Source organism: Rhinatrema bivittatum, chromosome 1 (genome assembly GCF_901001135.1).
Source record: "Rhinatrema bivittatum chromosome 1, aRhiBiv1.1, whole genome shotgun sequence".
Lineage (NCBI taxonomy): Eukaryota > Metazoa > Chordata > Amphibia > Gymnophiona > Rhinatrematidae > Rhinatrema > Rhinatrema bivittatum.
Genome location: NC_042615.1, coordinates 732637416 through 732656452, shown reverse-complemented (window position 1 = coordinate 732656452; position 19037 = coordinate 732637416).

Sequence of the window (19037 nt, the reverse complement as noted above, 5' to 3'; positions counted from 1 at the left end):
TCATGTCGGTTTACATGATAACAAAAAGGTGGAAATTACAAATAACAGGGGGGGGGGGGGGGGGATGTGGGACATTAAGAATAACTAGGGGTCGGAAGGGACCCCAACAAAATAGAAGAAGGAATGAAATGAGAGGAACAACAACAACTAGGTAACAAGGGTTTACAATGGTTCAAGTGAAAAATAAATTGTTAAATAAGGTGTAGTAGGGTATATATATTACTAGGTGGGCCTACCATAGGGATACAAATACCTACCTATGGGCCATGACATTGTGGCCAGGTGCTCTCTCTCTCTAGGACCATTAACATTGGTCCCCCAGTGGTTGAATGCAGGAAATATAACAGGTCAGCACTTATCACAGAATCTGAAAAGGGTATTGCAATTTGCACTAACTTAGCTCTTCGCACAGGTAATTAGCACAAATTGTGATAAATGCTATATTAGCATAAAACATGCCCCTTTTGCTATCTCATGCAGTACTTACCGCATTTTGATAAATCCAGGCCCAAATTTGTTGTAATGTCATGGAAATTGGCATAGCTTCTGATTTAGTTAGGTTTATTTTTGAGGCCTGCGAACTTTCCAAAACTGTCATATAAAGCTAAAACTTTATTCAGATCATCTCTAGTATTGCCTAAAAATAATAGATTATCATCAGTAGAGTTATTTTATATTATATCCTACCTAACTGAAGATCTTGTATATTCTTTGCCATCTTAATTTTACAAACTAATGGTTCTACAGTCAAAATGTAGAATAGCGGAGAGAGTGGTCAGGGCAACCTTGGTGAGACCCACCTTATAAATCAAATGGATCAGATATCTGTCCATTAACATTTAGCCTAACCAGTGGGTTAGTATAAAGTAAGTGTTCAGAAATTCTAAAATGTCTTAAAACCCAGAATAATTATCATTCCTTGCTTGTTATTTGGAACTCTAGACCACTTCTATTAGCTTACAAACATTTGTGACATCTTATCTGCTCTTTACAAAATCTGTTTTGTCTAAACTTATTATAGAGGGTAATATCATACTTAAGCTATCAGCCATGACAGATGCTAAGATGTTGATATAGACAATGAGCAGAGATAAGATCTATAAATTTCGGGTAGGAGAGATCTTTGCCTGATTTAGGAAACAGAGTGATTAATGCTTGATTAGCCTCTGTCATGATAGTAGTCTTCTGAAAACAGCAATTGTACATATCCATTAAAGGTGTACAACCAGTATCTTTTAAAAGTTTGCAGTATTCTGGATCCAGACTATCAAGTCCTGGAGCCTTAGCTAAACAGAGTTTCTGAATGACCTCCAGAATCTCCACTTGCTGAATAGGCTTCTCCAACAATTGTTTTTGTAAGTAATTTAACTCAGGCAAAGAAAGGCCATCAAAAATCAATTCCCTTTCTAGAAAGCAAGTGCATGGGCTGTATACAATTGTTTGTAATAATCCAAAAATAATTCAGTTATAGTTTTAATAACATTATGTGCTACATCTGATTTGTCTTTCATCTGAAGAATATAATGTCTCAGTGAAATAATTTTTACCATTCCAGTCAATAATTTGCTAGCTTTATTTCCAAATCTATATAGTTGACTATGAAAATTTAGAACTGATTGAATTTCTCTATGATAAAGTAACTGATTCAAGTTTGGCCTAATTTCTTACATTTGTAACATCACATCAGTACCCGTTTTTGTATGTAGTGTTTTTTTTAGTTTTGAGCTGCTCCAATAATTGAAAGATTATTTTATTTCCCATTTTTACTTTATATGCTACATATCCAATTATATCACCTCATATCATTGGTTTTCCAGCTGTCCAGAATATATCAGGAGTAACATCTGTCCCCTGGTTCAAATCCAAGTAGTCTTTCGACTTAGATTGAATATATTGTCTAAATTTGAGTCATAATATAAAGAAGGAGGTAATCTCTGTTTTAAAGCTGAACATCAAATAGATGTTAGACGCAAAGTTACAGAGATTGGAGCATGATCAGATATGGTTATGAGTCCTCTATCAGCAATCTCAATTTTAGAGTATAAAGAAAATGAGACCAATGCATAGTCCAATTGTGAATAATTATTGTGTGGTTTTGAAAAATAAGTAAAATTAGTCTCAAATGTATGTAAGATTCGCCAAACATTAAACAATTGTAGCTCTCATATCAAAAAATTAATACCTTGAGTTTTATTAGGTATATTAGTAATCCTAACAGAATTAGTATCCAACAAAAAAATCTGCTATTACATTAAAATCCCCTCACAAATTAAACTGAGAATTAAGACATTTTTTACAGGCTCCAGAGACAGGAAACCCACCTGGGGAGCAACATGGGACTGCAAAGCAGGACTTGGAGCAAGCCAAGGGCCAGTCTTCTGCCTAGCCAGCCTCCTCCCCTACAGGTTGAGCCCTTGTGTTCTGGGGACCTGTAGGTGTCTGCAGAGGCAGTACATCATAGTGGTGTGTCCACACAGGCAAGGCTTGGACAAGGCAGGCTGGAGATGCTTGGACAAGGCAGGCTGGAGGCAAGGCTTGGACAAAGCAGACTTGGCTGGCAGGACATGGCAAGGCTGGATACTAAGCAGGATCTGGAACTCAACATGACAAAAGTGAGACAAAGCAAGAACAAGACTCTAGAACAGACAATACAAGACCAACAAGGCAGACTAGGATAGCACTTTGAAAAAGCAGACAAGGGAAACACAGAACAATGAGCACAGAAGCCCAAAGGTAGCAAGGCTTGGAACACAGAATAGACCCAAAGGATCCAAGGCAGGATATAAGAGAGAATAGGCCAAAGGCCTCAAGACAGGGAACAAGGCAAGATAGTCCCAAGGACCTCAAAGCAAGGCAAGAACAAGGCAACAAGGCCCATAAGCCACAAGTAAAGGCAAGATAGAAGGCCTGTAGGCCACAAGACAAGAGAAGAACAAGGGTCAGGTCATGGAACCAGAAGTGACACCATGAGAAGACAAGGCTGCTATGGCAAGACAGGTTTACATAGGACTGGGACTTGGGTGTAGCAAGGGCAGAATGGAGGAACTGGACTAGTGATGAGGCATACTGAGGGCCTCTGATAATGGGGAGGAGTCATGAAGGTAGAATAAGGCTGTATACCAGGCAAAATCCTTACAAAATTGCCCTAGTTTTGTAAGTAATCTAAATAAATAAAAACGTAAATGTTCATTTGTTCAAAATCTTAAATCTCTGAAAGTTCTTCACCGATTGCTTTGAAATTTTGACACAACGTTGCATTCAATTTTGCGTGTGTTTTTATATACCTATATTATATAGATGTCACACCTGTGACAGGTAAAAACATGCTTTTTTGGAAAAACATCTCCATCTGTTGGACAATAAAGCAACACACGTTATCTACAATATAAATGGGCTCTGACCGACGGACCGCAAATGCGCAGTAGAGAGCAACTCTACCGTGCATGTGTGGATCATAGAGCTCTGTGCTACGTGCTGGGTGTCACAGAGGGGAGGAGGAGTTGGGACGGCTGGAGCAGAGCAAATACAGTAGAAAGCGGCTGTGAAGAGATCACCAGAAGCTGCAGCCTGCAGCAGCTAGGGGTGTGCATTCGTTTTCACCGTATTGGCGATCCGCAATGTATATTGCACTATTTGTAGTATTCGTGGGGAAGCGAAACGTATCGCGATTCCCCATGAATACACGAATCTTCGCCGAATTATACGGCCACCTAAATAAAAATTTAAACAAACCCCCCACCCTCCTGAACCCCCCCCAAGACTTACCAAAACTCCCTGGTGGTCCAGCAGGGGGGCCAGGAGCCATCCCCTGCACTCACCCCCTCGGTGCCGGTTTCATCATGGCGCCAATAGCCTTTGTCACAAAGGCTACCGGTGCCATTGGTCAGCCCCTGTCACATGGCCATCAGCACTATCTTGTGCTCCTACCATGTGACAGGAGCTGACCAATGGCACCGGTAGCCCCTGTGACATAGTATGGGCAAAGGCTATCGGCGCCATTTTGAATACTGGCATCGGATGGCCGGAGTGCAGGAGGTCGCTCTGGGACCCCCATTGGACCCCCAGGGACTTTTGGCCAGCTTGGGGGGGGGGGGGCTCCTGACCCCCACAAGACTTGCCAAAAGTCCAGCGGGGGTCCGGGATGCCAGTACTCAAAATGGCGCCAATCACCTTTGCCCTCACTATGTCATAGGTACCGACGGTCGGCCCCTATGACATAGTGAGGGCAAAGGCGATCTGCTGCCAGTATTCAAAATGGCCAGTATTCAAAATGACATAGTATGGGCAAAGGCTATCGGCGCCATTTTGAATACTGGCATCGGATGGCCGGAGTGCAGGAGGTCGCTCTGGGACCCCCGTTGGACCCCCAGGGACTTTTGGCCAGCTTGGGGGGGGGCTCCTGACCCTCACAAGACTTGCCAAAAGTCCAGCGGGGGTCCGGGAGTGACCTCTTGCACGCCGGCCGTCTGATGCCAGTACTCAAAATGGCACCGATCGCCTTTGCCCTCACTATGTCACAGGTACCGATGGTCGGCCCCTATGACATAGTGAGGGCAAAGGCGGTCTGCTGCCAGTATTCAAAATGGCGCCGATCACCTTTGCCCTCACTATGTCACAGGGGCCGACCGTCGGTACCTGTGACATAGTGAGGGCAAAGGCGATCGGTGCCATATTAAGTACTGGCATCAGACAGCCGGTGTGCAAGAGGTCGCTCCCGGACCCCCGCTGGACTTTTGGCAAGTCTTGTGAGGGTCAGGAGGCCCGAGAGCGACCTCCTGCACTCCAGCCGTCCGATGCCAGTACTCAAAATGGTGCCGATAGCCTTTGCCCATACTATGTCATTTTGAATACTGGCCATTTTGAATACTGGCAGCAGATCACCTTTGCCCTCACTATGTCATAGGGGCCGACCGTCGGTACCTATGACAGTGAGGGCAAAGGTGATTGGCGCCATTTTGAGTACTGGCATCGGACTGCTGGCGTGCAGGGGGTTGCTCCCGGAACCCCGCTGGACTTTTGGCAAGTTTTGTGAGGGTCAGGAGGCCCGAGAGCGACCTCCTGCACTCCAGCCATCCGATGCCAGTACTCAAAATGGTGCCGATAGCCTTTGCCCATACTATGTCATTTTGAATACTGGCCATTTTGAATACTGGCAGCAGATCGCCTTTGCCCTCACTATGTCATAGGGGCCGATTGTCGGTACCTATGACATAGTGAGGGCAAAGGCGATTGGCGCCATTTTGAGTACTGGCATCGGACTGCCGGCGTGCAGGGGGTTGCTCCCGGACCCCCGCTGGACTTTTGGCAAGTCTTGTGGGGGTCAGGAGGCCCCCCCAAGCTGGCCAAAAGTCCCTGGGGGTCCAATGGGGGTCCCGGAGTGACCTCCTGCACTCCGGCCGGCTGATGCCAGTACTCAAAATGGTGCCGATAGCCTTTGCCCATACTATGTCACAGGGGCTACCGGTGCCATTGGTCAGCCCCTATCACATGGTAGGAGCACAAGATGGCACTGATGACCATGTGACAGGGGCTGACCAATGGCACCGGTAGCCCCTGGTTCAAAGGCTATCGGCGCCATGATGAAACCGGCACAGAGGGAAGTTGATTGATGAACGGTCCTCCGACTGTTCCCGGCCCTTTCGGACCTGCCGCTGGGTACGGCAATGGGTGGCAGGCCGGACAGAGGCGAGGGCAGACAGAGTCCTTTACACTGAAGACATCGTAGACAAGGCAGGTGCAGACATCATAGACAAAGGCAGGTGCAGACATCATAGACAAAGGCAGGTGCAGACATCGAAGATGAGGGCTGGAAGGAGACATGGGCACTGTCCCTGAGGGCGCCCTACTCAGCCCACCCACAGGACTGAGTCGCAGACCACCCCGTCCCATACACACCCTACTCAGCCCAGGAAGGCTGGTCGCGGACCACGCTGAAAGCGGGAGAGCACCAGGAAGACAAGGCAGAAGAATACTGCACTCCAGGCAGTCAAGGCAGGAACGCTGCACTCCAGGCAGCACAAGGCAGGAACGCTGCACTCCAGGCAGCACAAGGCAGGAACGCTGCACTCCAGGCAGCACAAGGCAGGACATCAAGGAAAAGCATGAACTGGATCAGGCACAGGATCAGATATCAGGTAACACATCAAGGCAGACATCAGTAACATCAGGTAGCGGACATCAAGGTAAGACAGGACAAGGAGCCATCAAAACAAGGTAGACCATGGAGGACCTGGATCGAGGAAGAGGTACAGGCAACTGTAGCACTCAATCCGAAGGCAAGTTGCAAGTGACAAGAAAGTCCTTATATACTGGAGGTTGTAGGCAACTCCCTGGGAGGAGTTTGCCAGGACCGCCCCTCGCTGGCCCTATAAGTGGGGTAGAGAGCAGCGGGCCGGCCCCTAGGAGAAGGGCGTCGCCAAACAGGAAGTCCAAATGCAGGCATGCAAGCCACAGGCAGGCCTCAGGAACAGCTAGGCCTCCCAGGCCCTGGAGCAAGTCCCGGATGGTGCACAGGAGAGGCCCTGGCTTCGAAGCGGCCTCCAGGAGAAAGGTAAGATACCTCCTGTAGCGCAGCAACAGGAGGGATCGCAACATTTTGTGTGACATTGCATTGGAATTGAGCTGTGTCGTTTACCATATCGTTCATTTAGTGAGTATAGTTTATATTTTTTCTTTTTTCATTTCTAGAATTATGCGCTTTACATCTAGACACGGATTGCTTCTCACATGGACAATTATATGTTGCGTGTTCTAGAGTCGGCAAACCAGACAATCTCTATATCTGCACAGACAATGGAACAACCAAAAATATTGTATACCCACAAGCATTGTGAAATTAAACATATTCAAAACGTGCGCTTTCTTTTTTCTTTCTTTCCATTTAACCAGACTGAGCCACAGCAATGTGTGGCCGGGTACAGCTAGTCATAAATAAAACTGATGGTCATAAATATTTGGTTCATAAATGTTACAAAATACATATTTAGATTGATCTAAAGAACACTTAAAATCTATTATTTTCTTGTCTACCACAAAAGGTATATCCCCCATAGCTTACTAGTATATGATGCATAACAACATTGAACTACCCACTCCCATTTTAACTTTTTATGTTCTGATTTTTAAAATGCAATTCCTGTAGAAACACTGTTTGGCTTTTATTCTTTTCAAACATAGTAAGAAGCGCTTTATGCTTAATAAGAGAATGAATACTGGCCACATTCAAAGAAGTAATTTTTAAATTATCCATTTGGATATTCAAAAACAGCACTACAAATTAGCATAAAAACAGTAATAAATATAGATGCCCCACCTCCCCGCAGCTCAGGCAATCATGCCCACCACTCAAAATGACATATTGCAATAAGAAATTAATCCTGGTAAATACTCACATTCATACCAAATACAAAACATGACATCCATGTAATATTGAATAGTAGATCATTTCCTTATAACAGGACCTCATACATACCAAATTTAAGCAGACAAGAGGACCATTCACCGACATATATTCCTGTAAAAGAACATTCAACCAGACTCGTATCAACAACAAAACATAACAGAAAAACAAAAAAATCTCTAAACCAAGTCTCTCCAAGGATAGACAGCAAGCAAGGTTCTTCTTCCATTTCTACAATTTTTTTTGCTTTCTTGTTTGCAATGCAGCCTCCAGGGTTTGAGACTGGTACCAAGTTCAAAATCATAAAATAGCAGAGAACCAAAATGCATCATTATTAATAAAAAAAAACAACAGTATATTTAGAGAATAAATAGGGAAAAAGTTTAATAATATTCAAACAAATAATGTACCTACAGCAGCCATCAGGGACTATATATTTGATGAATTAAAACATCTTCATAGAAAATGTACACACATTTGCAAAAAAAGAAAAGGCTACTACCTAAACCTATCCTCATACTAATTTGTAGGTCAATCTTTATTTAATATCTCTCAGTCTTTCATAAAGATTTCAAAAATTATTCTGCTTGTTCCTTGTTTGTAAGAAAAATAGGATGACATTCTTTTAGAACCTTAAGATGTGCAGGAAATAATAAAGAAATCTTATTCCATTGCAAACCTGCTCTGTACAAATTGACAAAAAACAATCTTCACTAAAAGATCACTAAACTGAGTTGAAATCAATCTTATGTCATAAACTCCCCAGTGTATACTATTCTAAAAGATATTGTAATAATAATATTGCCATATGCTCACAACCGTGCAATATATATACTTTTTTGTTAATGCTAAAAATAGCACCAAAAAATGTGTTTAGGGATGAGGTGGTTGTTTCATATATTTTAAAGTAGGCACCATCCAGGTTTGCTAACTTTTATTGTTTAGATATAATCATTAACGACCCACCTCCATCCTGTTTTTTTTAAGTGAAACCTCTGACAATAAAATTCATTTGTTTTATATATCTCTTATTGTGCAAACATAGCATCATGAGACCGCCAAAAATACTTAGCTTTAAAAGTTGTTTTCTTGCCAAAATCCGTTATCAGTTTGTGCTTTGTACAATAACCAGTCCACGACTTGTGCAAGTTTCGGTCCGATACCTTCCTCAGGGGTTATTCTTCCACAAATAATTTGGCATGAAAATGTTTCTCATGCCAAATGTTTCTCAGATAACATATAAAACAAATGAATTTTATTGACAGAGGTTTCAATTAAAAAAACAGGATGGAGGTGGGTCATTAGACCCTTGGGCCGAGGTGGAGTTGACACAACCCATAGGCAAGGGCCTATGGGTCCCCACCTTCTGCAGGTGTAGTGAGCTGATAGAGGCCACTGGAGCTTCACCTATACCAGCCTTCATTCCCCACGGGTTGAGCCTTTGGGTGCCAAGGCCGGCAGGACTTAGGTGGGCCTCTGTATGGAGTTGCAGTAGAAGTTGGTTCAGCCCAGAGATAGCAGGTGAGAGATGGTACAGTCTTACTCCAGATTGGGTAATGTCCTGGAAACTCGGGCACCAATGGAACGAAAGCAGGCAGGGGACATTCGAGCAAAAGCAGGCCAAAGCCTGAAGAAACCATGTCCAGGGAGTAAGTTGGAGAGGCGTCCAAGGGCAGGCTTGAGTCAGAGCTGGCGACAATCCAAAGGCAGTGACAAGTAAGCTGAGGTCTGGTCACAGAGATAGTCAAGAGTGTAGTCAAGCAAGACAGAGGTCTAATCACGGAGATGGTCAAAGGCATAGTCAGGCAAAGCGAAGTTCTGGGTCTGGAAATAAACAATGCGTAGTAGGGCGAAGCAAAGGTCTAGGTCTGGAGATAGGCAATGCGTAGTCAGACAAAGCAGAGATCTGGGTCTGGAGATAGGCAGTACATAGTCAGACGAAGCAGAAGTCTGGGTCTGGATATAGGCGGTAGCGTAGTCAGGTGAAGCAGAGGTCTGGGTCTGGAGATAGGTAGTAGCGTAATCGGACGAAGCAGAGGTCTGGGTCTGGAGATAGGCAGTAGCATAGTCAGGCGAAGCAGAGGTCTGGGTCTGGAGATAGGCAGTAGCAGAGTCAGGCAAAGCAAAGTCAAAGTCTGTGTAGTCAATCCAAAGCATAAGCAGGGTAGGAACGAAGAGACAGGAAACAGGAACAACGCGGAACAGGAATGCAGGGATGAGATGAATCTCTAGGAAGCAACGAGTACTCGACCAGCGAGGAGACCTGTTGCAAAGGCAACGCTAGGGAGCGGAGCCTAGTTTAAATACTGAAGTCAGGTTGACATTATCATCCGGGGCTACGCTACGTTCCTGCCGCGGTCCCTACTTAAGAATCAATGGTGCACGCACGCTTAGGGAGGGGCGCAGCGGAAGTAGCAGCGTCTCTCCGTGGGCCACGGAGAGAGGCCCGACGAGAAGTGGAAGTAGGACCGGGAATGCCGGGGATTGTGGCAGAGCCGGAGGCACCGGGGGAGGCCCAAGGACGGAGCTGACGGCCCACCGCCGCCGGTGAAGAGGAACCAGAGGCTGATGTCACTGTAGAAAGGTGAGGGGGCCGTGCCGTGGGTCTGCCGCGGATTGCACACTTAACACTTACTGAACCACTCCTTGGGCTTTTGTTGCCATTCTTCCTTTGTGGTACTACTCACATACTCACCATCGTTTGCTTTTGCCCTGACTATCCATTGCTTGGCATATTTGTTGCACCACTTCTTGGGCCTTTCATGCCACTCCAGGTACTGCTTAACCATTATTATTTAACTGAAACATATACTATTCATAGATCAGCCAGGTGCAGGTGTAGCCATACCTCAGACAGGGAGATGTATCCACCACCTTGGCTGTCTACAGAGATCCATTGCATTCCCATTCCCTTTCTTCTATGTTGCTGACCTGCTTGGGCCATCCGTTGCTCTGCACACTTGCTGCACCACTTCTCAGGCCTTTCATATCACTCCAGATGCCATTCAGACTTTACTATTTAATGGAAGCATGTGCCACAGCCATAGCTCAGGACAGAACAAGCATCTCCCCACTCGGACTCTATATGAGTACCCCACTATTCCTCTTCCCCTTTGGTATGTGGCAAACAATTTCCCCTCAACATTTTAAAGGCTGTGTGGGCAAACCTCTTCTTTCTCGCCAACTTTACCTAAGCCACTTGAGGCCAGATAAATCTAGGCCTGCTCTGTATCAGGCACAAAGTTATGCAGCTAACCTAGCCAGATATACCCGATATTTAGCTAGGTTAGCCGGATAACTCAATTCCTTCTCAAAATGCCCCTTTTTTCCAGTTACTTATCTGGCTAACCTTAAGGTGTCAAGTATAGTGATGTGGCTGTGCCACTGAATATTTCAGCCAAGTTAGTCAGGTACATTTATCTGGCCAGCTTGATCAGCAACATAGCAGAAGAATATTATTGGCTTCTGTTTCTTTTTTCTCTGTATATATTCTTTTCTTACTCAGTTTTATTCATGTTTGGTTTTTGTTCCTGCTGTAATATTAATCTCAACTGGCTTTTTGTATCTTCTGGGACTGTGCATGTGTCATTGGATACAGTGCCGATAGAAGGGTTTCCAGCCACACTAGGCGGTGAGTCGTCTAGTGATCTCTCTCTCTCTCTCTCTTTCTCTCTCTCTACATGTCAAATGACCCCCAACTCCTCAAAGAAATCCATACCCAAAACCAGAAAATGCCCTCTAGCTCCATGCCTCATCTGCACCACTTCTCATCTCATCCGTCCTTTCAAAACTGCCGCCCTTACTGGCTACTCTGCCACCTGCCCATTTCTGGTACCCTAGGCCACTACCTACCACACCTAATGCTTCCACCTGCCTTGATGTGGTATATATATTTCATTATAAAAAGGAAAGATAATGGGGAGTACAAGATAATGGACCTCACTGTAATTTCTTTTTAGTTACATTTTCAAGCACCTGAGAAATATATCGAGATATGCTGAGTATGACTTAACTCAGATTAATTTTAATTTTGAACTTTTGACTGAGAAGAACAGATATACAGGGCCAGATATACTAAGCATTTTATCCATAGACCCAAAATGGGCAAAAGCCTTTATTTCAGCGAGCCTTTATTGTTATTGACACTTAACTGTGATATCTTCCCCTTTGTTGTTTGTATCCACTTTCTGTGGTGTATCATTATGAAGCTGCACTGCTCAAACACTCAGACAAAGAAAACATGTAAAAAAAATAAATGAAGACTTTTTGCACTTCAAAAGAACTCTCCAGGTTAGTGTTAACATCTAATCAGGCAATAGTCCGCTTGGTCCCCACAGGTTGTAATAAGTAAGTACCCACTACTGTAGTTATAGTACACATCAAAGCAAAAGGCAAGGGCACTTATGAAGGTCAAGGACAATAGCCTTCTATTGAGCCCATAAATCACTACAGCTTTTATAAAATGAAGCAATAAAAATTATACTTTGGGTGCTAGCCCAATCACACAATGCTGCCAAGCTGATACACTGCCAATTTTGTGCTGCCAAGTTAGAGACCTATATTGAATTTCCTGCCCAGACTCCTAATAGCCCAAGTAAGGGATGTTACTTATGTAGCACTAATAGTTCCAGGGAGTATAAAGAGAAATGCAGGCCAATATAGAACATTTTTGTATAGTTTTCTTTGAAATACCTATCTATTAAAAATTCAGAATGGTTAAGAACTTGAAACTGAATGGTCAATTACCACACCCAGTGTTCTTAATATTAAAGGGTTCATGTAGTAACCTATATTAGAATAAGCAGTAGCATGTGTCACTTGCTGGTTTTAATGCAGGCATTATTTCCTCTGTAATAAGGGGTGTATAAAAGTAATGTAAGCATGAGTCTGGATTAAAATGGTCATGTTAACCTGAGCACTGACATTTTAATGCTGCCACATTCTGCGTTGTTCTCTTTCAGCCTGCATTAACAAACCCTGAAAGATATGGCTAATTAACATGGGTTTTGGGGACCTAGTATGGAGAGTGGAGCCCGCCAGCTCAGGGGTACTCATTACTCCCCCCAAGATAAAAACAAGGTCCTCCCAGCCCATAACCTTCCACCCCAAACTAAAAATTAGATATCCAGGTGATAATAACTCACCTCTCATGAAGTAGAAGGTCTGGAAAATTCCCCACCTTCCAAGTTCAAATAATCCCTTTGAGCGACATAACCTTCTACCTATCCCAGATCCCAATGATAATTCAAAAAATTATTCAGCATCTTTGCTGATAGGATGGAGATGATTTGCTTCCTGCAGGCCATGGCACCAAATCCAAAATGAAACCACTGACAATCTGATTTGCATGACAAATCATGTGCTCTCACATACAGAGTGTCAACATTGCCAACAGTGTCAACATTGCCAACATTGCCATTTTAGATTTGTTGCTGTTGTCAGCAAGAAGTAGAATCCAATAAAACAAGAGAGGTGTATATAATCAATTATAGTCCACCATGGAATGCAGAATGCAACAAGGATTATTTTATTTAGAAAGGCTGCACAGTTTCAGCTTAGAAGAGGCGTTTTAGCAGAGTAGAGTTACCGTAGACTGATGCAGGGAACACCAAATCCCTGCTGCTCTGCTCTAGTTGGCGCTGTTTCCCTGGTCCTCCTTGGTTCCTGTTCCTTCCTTGTGGTGTCCTTGTTCTGAGAACCTTGTTATTGTCCTCTCTTTATCTGGCCTTTACCCTCTGCCTGGTTCTGGACTTAGGATTTTGTTTGCCGCCTGCCTTGAGCCTCTGACTGGTTCTGGACTTGGATTCTGATTTCGGCCTGCCTTGACCCTCCTCCCGGTTCTGTACTTGGATTCTGTTTGCCACCTGCTTTGACCTCAGCCCCAAGGTAAGGACCCGGTGGATCTGACAGCCTTACAAACCATCCCTGGCCTGGCAACTTGGGTCCAGAAATAGCAGGGCATTTTAGATCAGGTAACAGGGGTCCTCAAAAGACTTGCCGCATGAATGGATGCTCTTGCAGGACCAATACCAGCACCTGCTCCTCCATCCCACCTGAGAGTCCTGTTCTTCGGTTACTGCCTCCTCCACATTTCAGCGGAGACCCTCTCTTTGTCTGGCCTTCACCTTCTGCCTGGTTCTGGACTTGGATTCTGTTTAACACCTGCCTTGACCATCCACCTGGTCCTGGACTTTGGATTCTGCTTGCCACCTGCCTTAACCCTCCGACTGGTTCTGGACTTGAAATCTGCTTGTCGCCTGCTTTGACCCTCTGCCCGGTTCTGGTCTTGGATTCTATTTGCTGTCTGCTTTGACCTCAGCCCCAAGGTAAGACTGTTGGATTCCTCCACTAGGGGTTCACAATAAAACCTACCACTTGTGTTAACATGCAAAAACTCAGTTAGAAAAGTTAACTGTCTCCTGAGTTATAGTTAGCTTTGCTAAATTAGTTAGATCACATTAAATATCTAGGTGTTAACATGTATTTATTTATTTATTAGGGATGTAAATAGAAAACACTTTCATTTAGGATTGTTAATTTATTAGTGAAAAGGGATAGCAGCTATTTCACCAGCGACAACTGGACTAGTCAGATCACTAAACATGCCTTCCTTTTCCTAATGGCACACTGGTGGCATCTGGACAAAGCAGGGGCAAGCAACAGCTTTAGTATGTGGGGAGATCAGTAGGGTACAGGTAGGTTGTGCTGAACATTCAGGTGATGGATATCAGCCACTTCTTGGTGAATATCTTAGGAGCAGTAAGGAAGATGATGGAGGGCTGGCTAATAGAGCAGAGTGGCAGGACTGTTGTTTTAGGGTATTTTGTTAAAGATAATGGTGCAGGGTCGGCTCAAGACAATCTGCTGCCTGAGGTGAGAGATGGTGCTCTCCTCCCCTCTCGCTCCCTGCGATGTGGCACAGATCAATTTACTGAGATGGCAAGGAGGTGCTGACCCCTTGGAGTCTGGCCCTTCCAATGATTTGAAATGCCTGGGGAACTGGGAAGGCAGGAGTCAGAGTTCCCAGTGGTGTGGCAGATAAGAGTATCAGTGATATTTCTAAGAAGCTAGCAATCATGCCACACTCCTTGGAAACCTATCATCTGCTTCCCACCCTTCCCTAGTGGTTGCACCCTGGGGAAGTGGAGATGGATGAATGGTAAGGGCCTATGCATGGCACACTCTTTTAGGATCAGTGCAAGGATATTAGGTCCCTGCTGAGCATTATAACCTTATGCTACCCCATTCCCCCAGTGGATAATACATTGAAATCATCAGTTCAATGAGTTGTGGCAATCAAAAAAGCAAACAGAATGTTAGGAATTATTAGAAAGGAAATGACAAATAAAATGGTGGGTGTCATAATGCCTCTGTATTGCTCCATGGTGAGATCACACCTTGAATACTGTGTGTAATTCTGGTCACCACATCTCAAAAAAGATATAGTTACACAAGAGAGTGTGCAAAGTGCAGAGAAGGACAACCAAAATGATAAGGAGCATGGAATGGCTCCCCTATGAGAAAAGGCTAAAGAAGTTAGGAGAAGAGACAACGGAGAGGGGATATCATAGAGGTCTACAAAATCATGAAAGGACTTGAACAGGTTAATGTAAATCGGTTGTTTACTCTCTCAGATAATAGAAGGATTGGGGGCATTCCATGAAGTTAGCAAGTAGCTCATTTAAAACAAAACAAAGAAAATTATTTTTCACTCACTGCTAAGCTCTGGAATTCATTGCCAGAGGATGTGGTTACAATAGTTAGTGTAATGGGTTTAAAAAAAGTTTGGAAAAGTTCCTAGAGGAAAACTCCATAAACTGCTCTTGATCGGTAAGGAATAGTAGCTTGAGATTTATTTAATGTTTGGGTACTTGCCAGGTACTTGTAACTTGTATTGACATTCAAAGTACAGTTTTTGGATGTAAAAATATTATTTACAAGAATATTTACATGCCATGCTGTGATGCCAGTAAGAAAACCTTGCAAAAAACTGCATAGCCCCAGCTTCCAGAGGCCCTGCACCCTTTGCAGTAGAAGAAAACCGGCTCATCTGCATACTGCTCCCAGTATCCCCCAGGAGAGGATGCCAGAGATCACAGTGTGCGATCCAGGGTTTGAACTCCACAGCCCCAGCTTCCAGAGGCCTCATACCCTTTGCAGTAGAAGAGGACTAGAAGGGTGGGAACCTCCCAATTCCTAATCCCAGTTGTACAATTATGAAAATGACAGGATTACACCATTAGAGTCTATGAAGCAGACAGTAGAAAGCATGCTTGGAGAGAGGATCTGTGGACATGAGAGAAAACAACCATCATGTAAAAGTGCTTTTTAACAACAAATATGATAGAAAAGACTGACTAAGGCCTGGATTTATCAAAATGTGGTAAGTACCGCATGCGATAGCAAAAGGGGTGTGTTTTATCACTAATTACCTGTGTGAAGAGCTAAGTTAGTGCAAATTGCAATACCATTTCAGATTCTGCAATAAGTGCCAGACCTGTTGTATTTCCTGCATTCAACCACTGGGGGACCATTTTTAATGAGAGAGAGAGAGAGAGAAAGAGAGAGAGAGAGAGAGAGAGAGAGATTGACTGGCCATAATGTCATGGCCCATAGGCAGGTATTTGTATCCCTATGGTAGGCCCACCTAGTAACTCGAGGTGGGGTTTAGGTATGAGTGTAGGGGGTTAGGGGCCACTTTGACATTCTACATGACACCTACGAACAGAACAGTGGTCTCTTGTGAAGATTTGCTGGCCTTCGGAGTGAGGAAACTCACTCCAAGATATTTGGGCAAGGTTCTCTCAACCTAGCTTGATGTTACCCAGGTAGAGAGTCCATCAAGCTAGGTTGAGAGAACATTGCCCAAATCTCATCTTGGAGTGAGTTTCCTCACTCCGAAGGCCAGCAAATCTTCACAAGAGACCACTGTTCTGTTCGTAGGTGTCACGTAGAATGTCAAAGTGGCCCCTAACCCCCTACACTCATACCTAAACCCCACCTCGAGTTACTAGGTGGGCCTACCATAGGGATACAAATACCTGCCTATGGGCCATGATAGTATGGCCAGTCAATCTCTCTCTCTCTCTCTCTCTCTCTCTCTCTCTCTCTCTCTCTCTCTCTCTCTCTCTCTCTCTCTCTCTCTCTCTCTCTCTCTCACAGGTTAGCCCACTCCTCCTATTTTTGGAATTTGCATCGCCCCATACAATATGGTGCGATCGCATGCAGTAAACACGTTTTTGCATGCGTTAAGGGCCTATCGCATGCAAAAACGCCTTACCGCATTTTGAAAAATGACCCCCTAAGTGAGACTTTAGGAAGTATGAGACATTATACAAGACTGAGAAAAGTTTAGACCTTTGTCTACAAATGGCAGGTGGCAGTCTACTCTAAACAGTTTGTTTGGCATAAGGTATTGCTGAACGGTGCTAGAAATTTTCTGTTTAAAACTAGCAATGCCTGGAAAGTTAAGGAAATGATGAAATGTGCTGGAAGTCGAACCACATAAGAAAATAAGATGTGCCATACTGGGTCAGAACAAGGGTCCATCAAGCCCAGTATCGTATTTCCAGCAGTGGCCAATCCAAGTTTCAAGTGCCTGGCAAGTACCCAAACATTAAATAGATCCCATGCTACTAATGCTGTCAACAAGTAGTGGCTATTCCCTATTGTTTAATAGCAGTTTGTGGACTTCTCCAAGAACTTATCTAAACCTTTTTTAAACCCAGCTACACTAATACACCTTAACCACATCCTCTTGCATTGAATTTCAGAACTTAAGTATGAATTGAGCGAAAAATAATTTTTACAATTTGTTTTAAATGTGCTACTTGCTAACTTTATGGAGTACCCTCTACTCCAGGGTTTCCCAAACCTGTCCTGGGGACCCCACAGTCAGTCGGGTTTTCAGGATATCCACAATTAATATGTATGAGATACATTTGCATGCCATGGAGACTCAGTATATGCAAATGTATCACATGCATATTCATTGAGGATATCCTGAAAACCTGACTGGCTGTGGGGTCCCCAGGACAGGTTTGGGAAGCCCTGCTCTAGTCCTTATATTATCTGAAAGAGTAAATAACTGTCTCACATACCCCTGCTTTTTTTTTGTTGTTGTTGTTTTTAATGAAACATATTTTTTATTAAATGCCAACATCATTGCAGACAAAGAAATATAATGCAGTTACAACACTTTTCTCCCCATAATCCCCCCTGACATCCATATTGCACTAATAAAATGATGATTTTATAGACTTCTTCCATATTTCCCTCAGCCATCTCTTCTCCAAGTTGAGCAGCCCTGACCTCCTTACCCTTTCCTCATAGGGGAACCATTCCATGCCCTTTAACATTTTGGTCACCCTTCCACATTAGAATGAAGTTTTCTTGCAGATGTTTCAGGAGACACCTAGGATCCTGCAGAGATAAACTGTGGACGTTTGGGCAGTGGAGTCAAGGACGTGAACTCTGGCAGAGCACTACACTATAATCTGTGTACTGCTAGTGTATATATGAGAGAAGGATTGAACTTGATCAGGAACAGCAAATGGGATCTAGAACAGGAAAGGAAGGGAGGAATCATAATGTAGATGATAACATCAGATATAGGTATTCATAGGACATTGGATCTCACTAGCCATCTTTAATATGCAAATGCTGTGATATCTGGCAGAAAACATAGTATTGTCTAGGGATGTGAATCGTTTTTCAACGATTAAAATTATCGTCCGATAATGTTTATATCGTCTTAAATCGTTATAGAACACGATACAATAGAAATTCTAACGATTTATCGTTAAAAATCGTTAAATCGTGTTAGTGCGCACTAACTCGAGTTAGTGCGCACTAACTCCCCGTTAGTGCGCACTAACTCGATTTAGTGCGCACTAACTGAAAATGATACAAATAAACACTTTCCAGGTCACTGAAGGTCAGTTAGGAATGAATATGTGTTCCTATTGGTTGGCTGCCCTCTTATCTATTGATGTTACCAAGGTTACCACTGAGGTGATGGTTGGGGGGATGGGAAATGGAACTGGAAACTAACGAACACCAACAGAAAATGAAACAAAGTGTTCACACTTCCCAGGTCAGTAAAGGTCACTTAGGAATGAATATGTATGTATGTATTCCTATTGGCTGGCTGTGCTCTTATCTATTGATGTTACCAAGGCTAATACTGAGGTAATGGTTGGGGGGATGTGAAATGGAAACAGTTGGAAGCTTGACAAAAAAAGTAATGTAATGATCAGCACTCACGTGACTAGAACTTGTTTGTTTATTATTTTTGTTAGCAGGCACCTGAAATGCTAGTGCATGTTGAATTTGCCAATCACTGTGCATTTTAGAAAGGTGGTCCTGGCTGGAACTGTACACAGTTCAAATATATGTAATTGATTGTTGGTAAGTGTATTTTTTAAGTAGCCACACTGGCACAAGTATGTTTACTTTTCCTCCTACTTAACTCACTAGCTCAGCTTTGTAAGAAGGGCTTCTCTGCTTGTGTGTTGTTTTTATTTGGTGTGAGGAGAGCAGAAACATCAGATCTTTATTCAATCTACTACAGTCATCTCTTACAGTGCCCTATCCCTATTAATACCAGGAGTGTTGTGATCTTCCTGCACACAGTGCC